The sequence below is a fragment of the Apium graveolens genome, chromosome 3 (genome assembly GCF_009905375.1).
Source record: "Apium graveolens cultivar Ventura chromosome 3, ASM990537v1, whole genome shotgun sequence".
Classification (NCBI taxonomy): domain Eukaryota; kingdom Viridiplantae; phylum Streptophyta; class Magnoliopsida; order Apiales; family Apiaceae; genus Apium; species Apium graveolens.
Genome location: NC_133649.1, coordinates 278,682,861 through 278,689,516, shown reverse-complemented (window position 1 = coordinate 278,689,516; position 6,656 = coordinate 278,682,861). Strand labels below are relative to the sequence as shown.

At 35.7% G+C, this 6,656-nt stretch overlaps 1 pseudogene; it reads left to right on the top strand.

Annotated features, from left to right (window-relative positions):
• The first annotated feature begins 301 nt into the window (after nt 1-301).
• LOC141711077 (putative ubiquitin-conjugating enzyme E2 18) lies at nt 302-4,655 on the top strand (annotated as a pseudogene).
• The last annotated feature ends 2,001 nt before the right edge of the window (nt 4,656-6,656 follow it).

Sequence of the window (6,656 nt, the reverse complement as noted above, 5' to 3'; positions counted from 1 at the left end):
CAAATATTTTTCCGTTAAAAATTTAAAGTTAATCTGACAATAAAATATTATGATTCATATTACAAAATGAAGCTATAACTCCTACCAATCTATTAAACCCGTTATTAGCAACATATGTCAAATCAATCGGCCAAAAATCGAAACATATTTCGAATAATATCCCCGAATTCGATGAAAATTTATAAAAAATGGAGAAATTTAAAATATAAATTGAAACTAGATGTAAACTATAGCGGGTAAACAAGAGGGTTTTCTTTACCTTTTCGACAAAACCAAACACTGTTTTCAACGTCTCTCTCTCTCTCTCTCTCTCTCTCTCATTACACATAAAAAGCACACCCCCCCTCCTATAAACATATACATAATATAATTCTCTACCCCGCTACTCATCCGAGACAAAGATGACCGCTCCCTCTGCTTCTTCTCGCAAGGTTTATTTCTCTCTTTCTAAAATCTTTACACGTTTAAATTCATTTATAATTAATTAATTATATACGTATGCTAATTTATTTGTATAACCCTAATTGTGCGATGAAAATAACAGCCTTTGAGTAAGATCGCGTCCCATCGTTTGCAGAAGGAGCTGGTTGAATGGCATGATCCACCTGCTGGATTCAAACATTACGTCACTGATAATCTCCAAAGGTTTTTTATTTTTATTTTATTTTATTATTATTCATTTATAATCTTTTAATTGTTTGATTTCACTGTTTTTGGGTTGGATTAGAAGCTTGGTTTAACAATGTTTCTTGTTTTTAAAAGATGGGATATCGAATTTACGGGTGCACCGGGTACTTTGTATGCGAATGAGACTTACAAGCTTCAAATTGATTTTCCTGAGCATTACCCTATGGAAGCACCACAGGTTTTCGCTCTTTTCTTCAAATTGCTTTGCATTTTGTGATTGTAAATTCCTTGTATGGCTAATATGAAGAAGTATATAAGCTTGAAAAGGGGGTTAACTATCAAATACATCACTCGTGTTCAAATGTATCAAATGAGTCATATACTGGAAAAAATGACTTAATTTGGAAAGTAATTTGAAATTATAACTCAAGGTGACCATCTGTCAATGACTAAATTGTTACAAAATTTTAACTTTTAATGGTTAAGTTGATACAATTTTATTTTTTAAATTTAAGTTGAGTCACTTTTGCAATGAGCGACTCGATTGATACATTTAAACCCAATAAATGTTGTATTTGACAATTAACCCCTTGAAAAAGGTATGATCGGGAAGAAGAACTGTATTGATATGTGATGTTATTGTAGTCTTTTATGAGTAGATATCAAAAAATGAGTTTATATTCTAGAATTGGACCTAATAATGATGTGTATGGGTTAGTGTTTAAATTAAAAGATTATGCATTGTGATTATTGATTGAAAAAGTATAAAGAAAAAATATTCTGAAGACATGATTTTTTAGAGGCTTCTCATGTTTCTCCCATTTATTGGGATAAATTGACAATTTTAACAACTTTTCGTCTAGTTTTTACTAAAACAATGTTTCTGTTTTCATGGGCCATTTTCTATATTGTTGATAGACTTATTGTTTCACGAAAAATTCAATCCTCCTGCTTCGATTTCACAACGAAAACCTCTTATTTTTCTTGTGCAAACAACCTGCAACGAGCAACGAGCAACGAGCTGCTGTTTTCAAGTATCTTTTCTATTTTATCATGCATATCTAGGGTGATTCTAATATAAATACGGTTAGCCTATATGGGAGATACGCATTCTAAAAGAGCGTATAGTGCATTTACCCAATTTGAGAGAGCGTATCTCAAAATTTAATAAAATAAATAAGCGAGATACCCAGTCTGAGAGAAGGGTTACCTATCTCAGCTTGGGAAAATTAAATAAAAAATGTAGGCGAGATACCCATTCTGGAAAAGCGTATATGTGGACACCAGTCTGTGAAAGCGTATCTCGCAGATATATTTGGCAAAACATTCCTGATTTGGTATTAATGTCAGCGCGATTGGTATTTTCGGTATTTATGACCTTCACTCATTTTTGGTGTTTGAAGAGATATTTTTCTTTTTGTTTTTCCTCTACTGGGATTATTATCTTTCATGTTTATCTCATTCTCAAAATTCAGTGTAATAACTTTTGAACTTTGTTTTTTTTTATAATTTTACAACTGATTTGGCAGGGAAAGATTTTACTTTTGTTTGAAGTACTAGATTAAAAAAAAGTGCTTCTTATATTCAAATTATATCCCCAATAACTTTTATGTTTAAGTCCTGCCCTCAAATAATTTTTTTCTTATCATAATTGGTACTGTTTGTTATGCTAGCATACAGTTTACTCTTTTCTTTTATGGTAGTTGGAAAAAGGTGCTTTTGTGATAAAATTGGCCACGGCAAGCAAACATAACTTCATATACACTCCTGTAGGTAAGATCATATGCATGCACTATTGTAAGGGATGTGCTTCGAGAGTGTGCACATTGCAACTATTAAAAAGCTTTTCTCTTCTTTTTTTAAATTCCCATCTCTATTAACCAACTTATATTCGGCCGTGGCCTTAAAAAGAGACAACTTAATAGCAGCTCACATGTTCTTGTGGTGGCTTCTTAATTCCCTGCGAGTGAGGTTATACAATAATGCATAGGAGTGATATGGTTCAATAAACAGCAAAAGATTAGAGTATTCGTAATTTGCATTTTTGATATTGCTTTTAAATGATTAATGAGTAGATGAAAGATTTCGGGAAACACTATGATACAGACGCTCGGTTGGTTTAAATCTTTGAATCATGATTAAATCTCTTGTTTTTGTTGCCAATTAAAATCTTGTTTATGTTAAATTCATTATGAACTATCGACTTGCATAATGACTCCATCTTTTACTCTTTGGTTGGCCAGGTTATTTTTGTTCCTCCAGCGCTCTCCACCCTCACATATATAGCAACGGTCATATCTGTTTAGGTTTGTTTGCAACTCTTTGTACTGGGAACATCTAATTTAATTTAATGCATCTCCTTATCTCCAACCTCTCTCTTCATCTCTTTAATGTATGTATGTAATTGCATATGTTGTTAAATTATAGTCTTTCAGTCTTTACTTTTCAAAATTTATCAAATATATGGCGTCCTTGTATTGTCATCATCATTGCCTAGATGTCGACCTGATTTTTAAGGAAAGGTTTTCAAATTTCACCTCACATATTAAAAAAGGTGAATAAATAGAGTTGCATCAGGGAATGCTCTTGCTAAACCTCTGAACTCTAAAAAACGTGTTGAGAAACGTTAAGTGCAAGATGGCACACATACACAACTGAGCACACCTCTTCTTAGAGTGTAATAATCTAATACTCTTGAGCTTTGTGTCTTGGCAGTATCTGTAAGTTTTTCAATTGGCACTAGTTGCTTCAGAATACACACTTATTAGTGTGTATAGTAAAATTGTTTTTAATTACCCTAGAGATATAAATTTGTGAACCCTTAAAACCTTGAGATGATGAGCTTGTAGGAAGATATAGTAAACTAGAGCTTCTGAAAAATAGTAGCAGAGGCTCGAAGCCCTGCTCAATTCCAACTTTGCCCATGCTTTAATGCTTAGAGAAACTTAAGCCCAAGGACAGTTGTTTCCTTGCTCTGTTAGTTTTACTTCCGTTTTAATTGGTAGGAAAGAAAGAAATGCTTGACTATCTGCAATACCTTTTGGTCTGATGATTTTGAGTCATTTGTATGTAACCAGATATCTTGAGGGGGGTGGGGGGTGGGGGTGGGCGGGGATTTTATTAATTGTAGGTGTGTCTTCAATTGCCTATTGTGTAGTCGAGGCTCGAAGCCCTGTTCCTGCCATGTGCAGTATTGCTAGATTTAGTCTTAACTAAGTCAAATACTCGAAATTATTAATTTTCTGAGCGCTGGCCAAACAATCGTTTTGCTGGCCGTGTAATGCAAATGCTGTTTACTTTACCTCAATTTTTGGACATACATTTTGTTACATAGAGAAGGAAGAAAGTTAAAGTGATCTATGTCATTTCCAACTTTGCCCATGCCGTAATGCTTAAGAGAAACGTAGCTTTAGGAAAGTTGTTTCCTTGCTCTGTTAGTTTTACTTCCGTTTTTACTTAATTGGAAAGAAAGAATGTTTCACTATCTGTAATACCTATTAGTCTGATGATATTTGTATGTAACCAGATATCTTGTATGATTCCTGGTCCCCGGCTATGACTGTGAGCTCCATCTGCATCAGCCTTCTCTCAATGTTATCGAGCTCCCCGGTGAAGGTATATGACTACTAGTTGCTGAGATTCAAAATACCTCTAAGCCCACATGGAATACTTTGCTGTTGTGGGTGTTTCTAAATCAATTTGTGCAGATCTTTAAAAAATCGTATTTAATTCGCAGGAACGGCCAGCGGACAATGATCGTTATGTAAAGAAGTGTAGGAATGGTAGATCTCCCAAGGAGACAAGATGGTGGTTCCATGATGACAAAGTATGATAACAAAAACGAGTGATGCAAAACTTCATAGTTGCCGCAGCTTTCATCCTTTACCATCCCTTGACATGTATGTCTCGATTTTATGTGGCAAACTATCTGAACTTGATGATCAGCTCTGAGTTTGAGGCTTTGAGCCAATGCTTTTTAATTGTATGTATGTTTCGGTGTTTGAAGTTAAAACTCATCCTTTGTTATCTATTTATGTATATTAGAAAAGCTGGGCAACCAAGCTATAACTTTTGACGTTAATTTTCTTTTATTTGGATAGACCGTTACCTAAATTTCTTTTTTCTTTCTATCTAAAATTTTAGTATCCAACAAGAAACACAAAATACTAGAGCAAACCCTAGACCGGCATGTGGAACTAGCTCCAGTTCCATCAAAACCAGCACTAGCCAGGCCAACAAACTAGAAGCTAAGTGCTAAAGCAAATTAGTAAAGCACAGAAATTATAGACGGCTCCTGCCTAAACAACTTTCTAAACTTGTTACAATGCAAAAATTTCTATGTTTTACAAATTTGAATAACCTCGGCAGCTGATTTTCAAGAACTTGTTTCATGAACTCGAGCATGTCTCCCCCGCCATATGTATTATAAAACCCCCACCCCAATAGACGTAATATGCAACTTTAAGGTTTGCTGGAATATCTGCAATACCCATCATATGGTTAAGAGGATACGGGCTAGCTTGCAGAACTGATGTTGAGAAAATACACCCAGTAAGAAGGCCAAGTAAAGACTCAGGCGATGCTTGACCTCGATGTTTTCGTTGGAATGCCAAAAGAGCACAAACAGTCCTTGGTGAAAAGTCTTATTTTAGGCACAGGCCATCTGATAAAAGAACATTCAGGAATATGCAAGGGCATACCAACACTTAGAATGGATTGCCAGATTGAAGAGGTACTGACATTTTCATCACCATCCCAAACAATTAAATCTTCATTATAAATAGTTACCTGACTTGCAATTTGATTAAACGCAATCGCGAATGGATGGTTTGAGAGGAAGGGAGCCGCCGCATCTACCATTGTAGGTAAACTGAACTAACCTCAGCCAAGTTACTTGATTCCGCGATAGATATTAAGATGGGGGGAAACTGGGCAGTAACAGGTTGTTAAGAAGTCATGGGGCATGCCAAAGTAACCACTTAGATTGCCTCCCAATCAAATTTTGGATATGCTGAAGAGTAAGAGGGCGGATGTTGAGGATTTATCACATCGCCCAACAAGGTGAAGAGACAACCACAGTCCAAAATGCTTTACGCTTTAGAAGCGTTGAGTGTAGCCAAAGAATCCATATGGAAGTGGGATTTGGTTGAATGAATTGTACGCCTGACCTTAAATAATGGAGCTGCCATTCCTCAAGATTTCTTATTCCCAGACCACCCTTTGATTTTGGAAGACAAACATCCGATCAAGCCACATTGTAGTAGGTACACGATGATGGAGTCGCTGTCGCACCATTCCAGAGAAATTTTACAAACAAAGACGGAGGTATATCTGTAGATGCCAAACAGCACAACTTTGAATGATTGCTAAGTTTCTGACACGAATTAGAGAGAAAACAATTCAGTAAACTGTTTAGTTTCTGACAAATTTGTAACAAGTGGCTAGCAGTCCTGGGAGCTAAGTTTACTAGAAGTCAAAGGTGATCCCAGATAAGAAATTGGCAGATCACCCCATGCAAATCCAGTAATTTGTGAGATATTGTGAGCTTGTCCAATTGGGATTAACAGATTTGAATAGAGCTCTTTGACGTGTTTACCAGACCTGAAACTTCTGAAAAATCTTTAGTGGCATGCATAGCAAAAATCAAGTAGGTCAGGTTCATGTCCTTACTCTTCCAGTGATGCTTAAAACTTCCAGCTATAGTAGATCTTTTCAGGTAAGCAGTTAAAATTTCAATGGCTAGAACAAAAAAACATATCGATGGTGGATCGTCTCCCCCAAGTGCAGATTTACATAAGAAATCCCTCAAGTGCTTCATTTAGTTGAAAACATGGCTGCAGCAATACATTTCTTAAGCCAGTTTATAAAAATCTGCGGAAAATTCTTCCTTTCTAGCCTTCATACAAGAAATTCCAGTTCAAAAGAATCAAACGCTTTCGACAAGTCAGGTTTTATAATACAACAGGGAAGACCTTCGTCAAGATGATAATCTCTGCATAAAGCTTGTGCTAATAAAACATTGTCCCTAG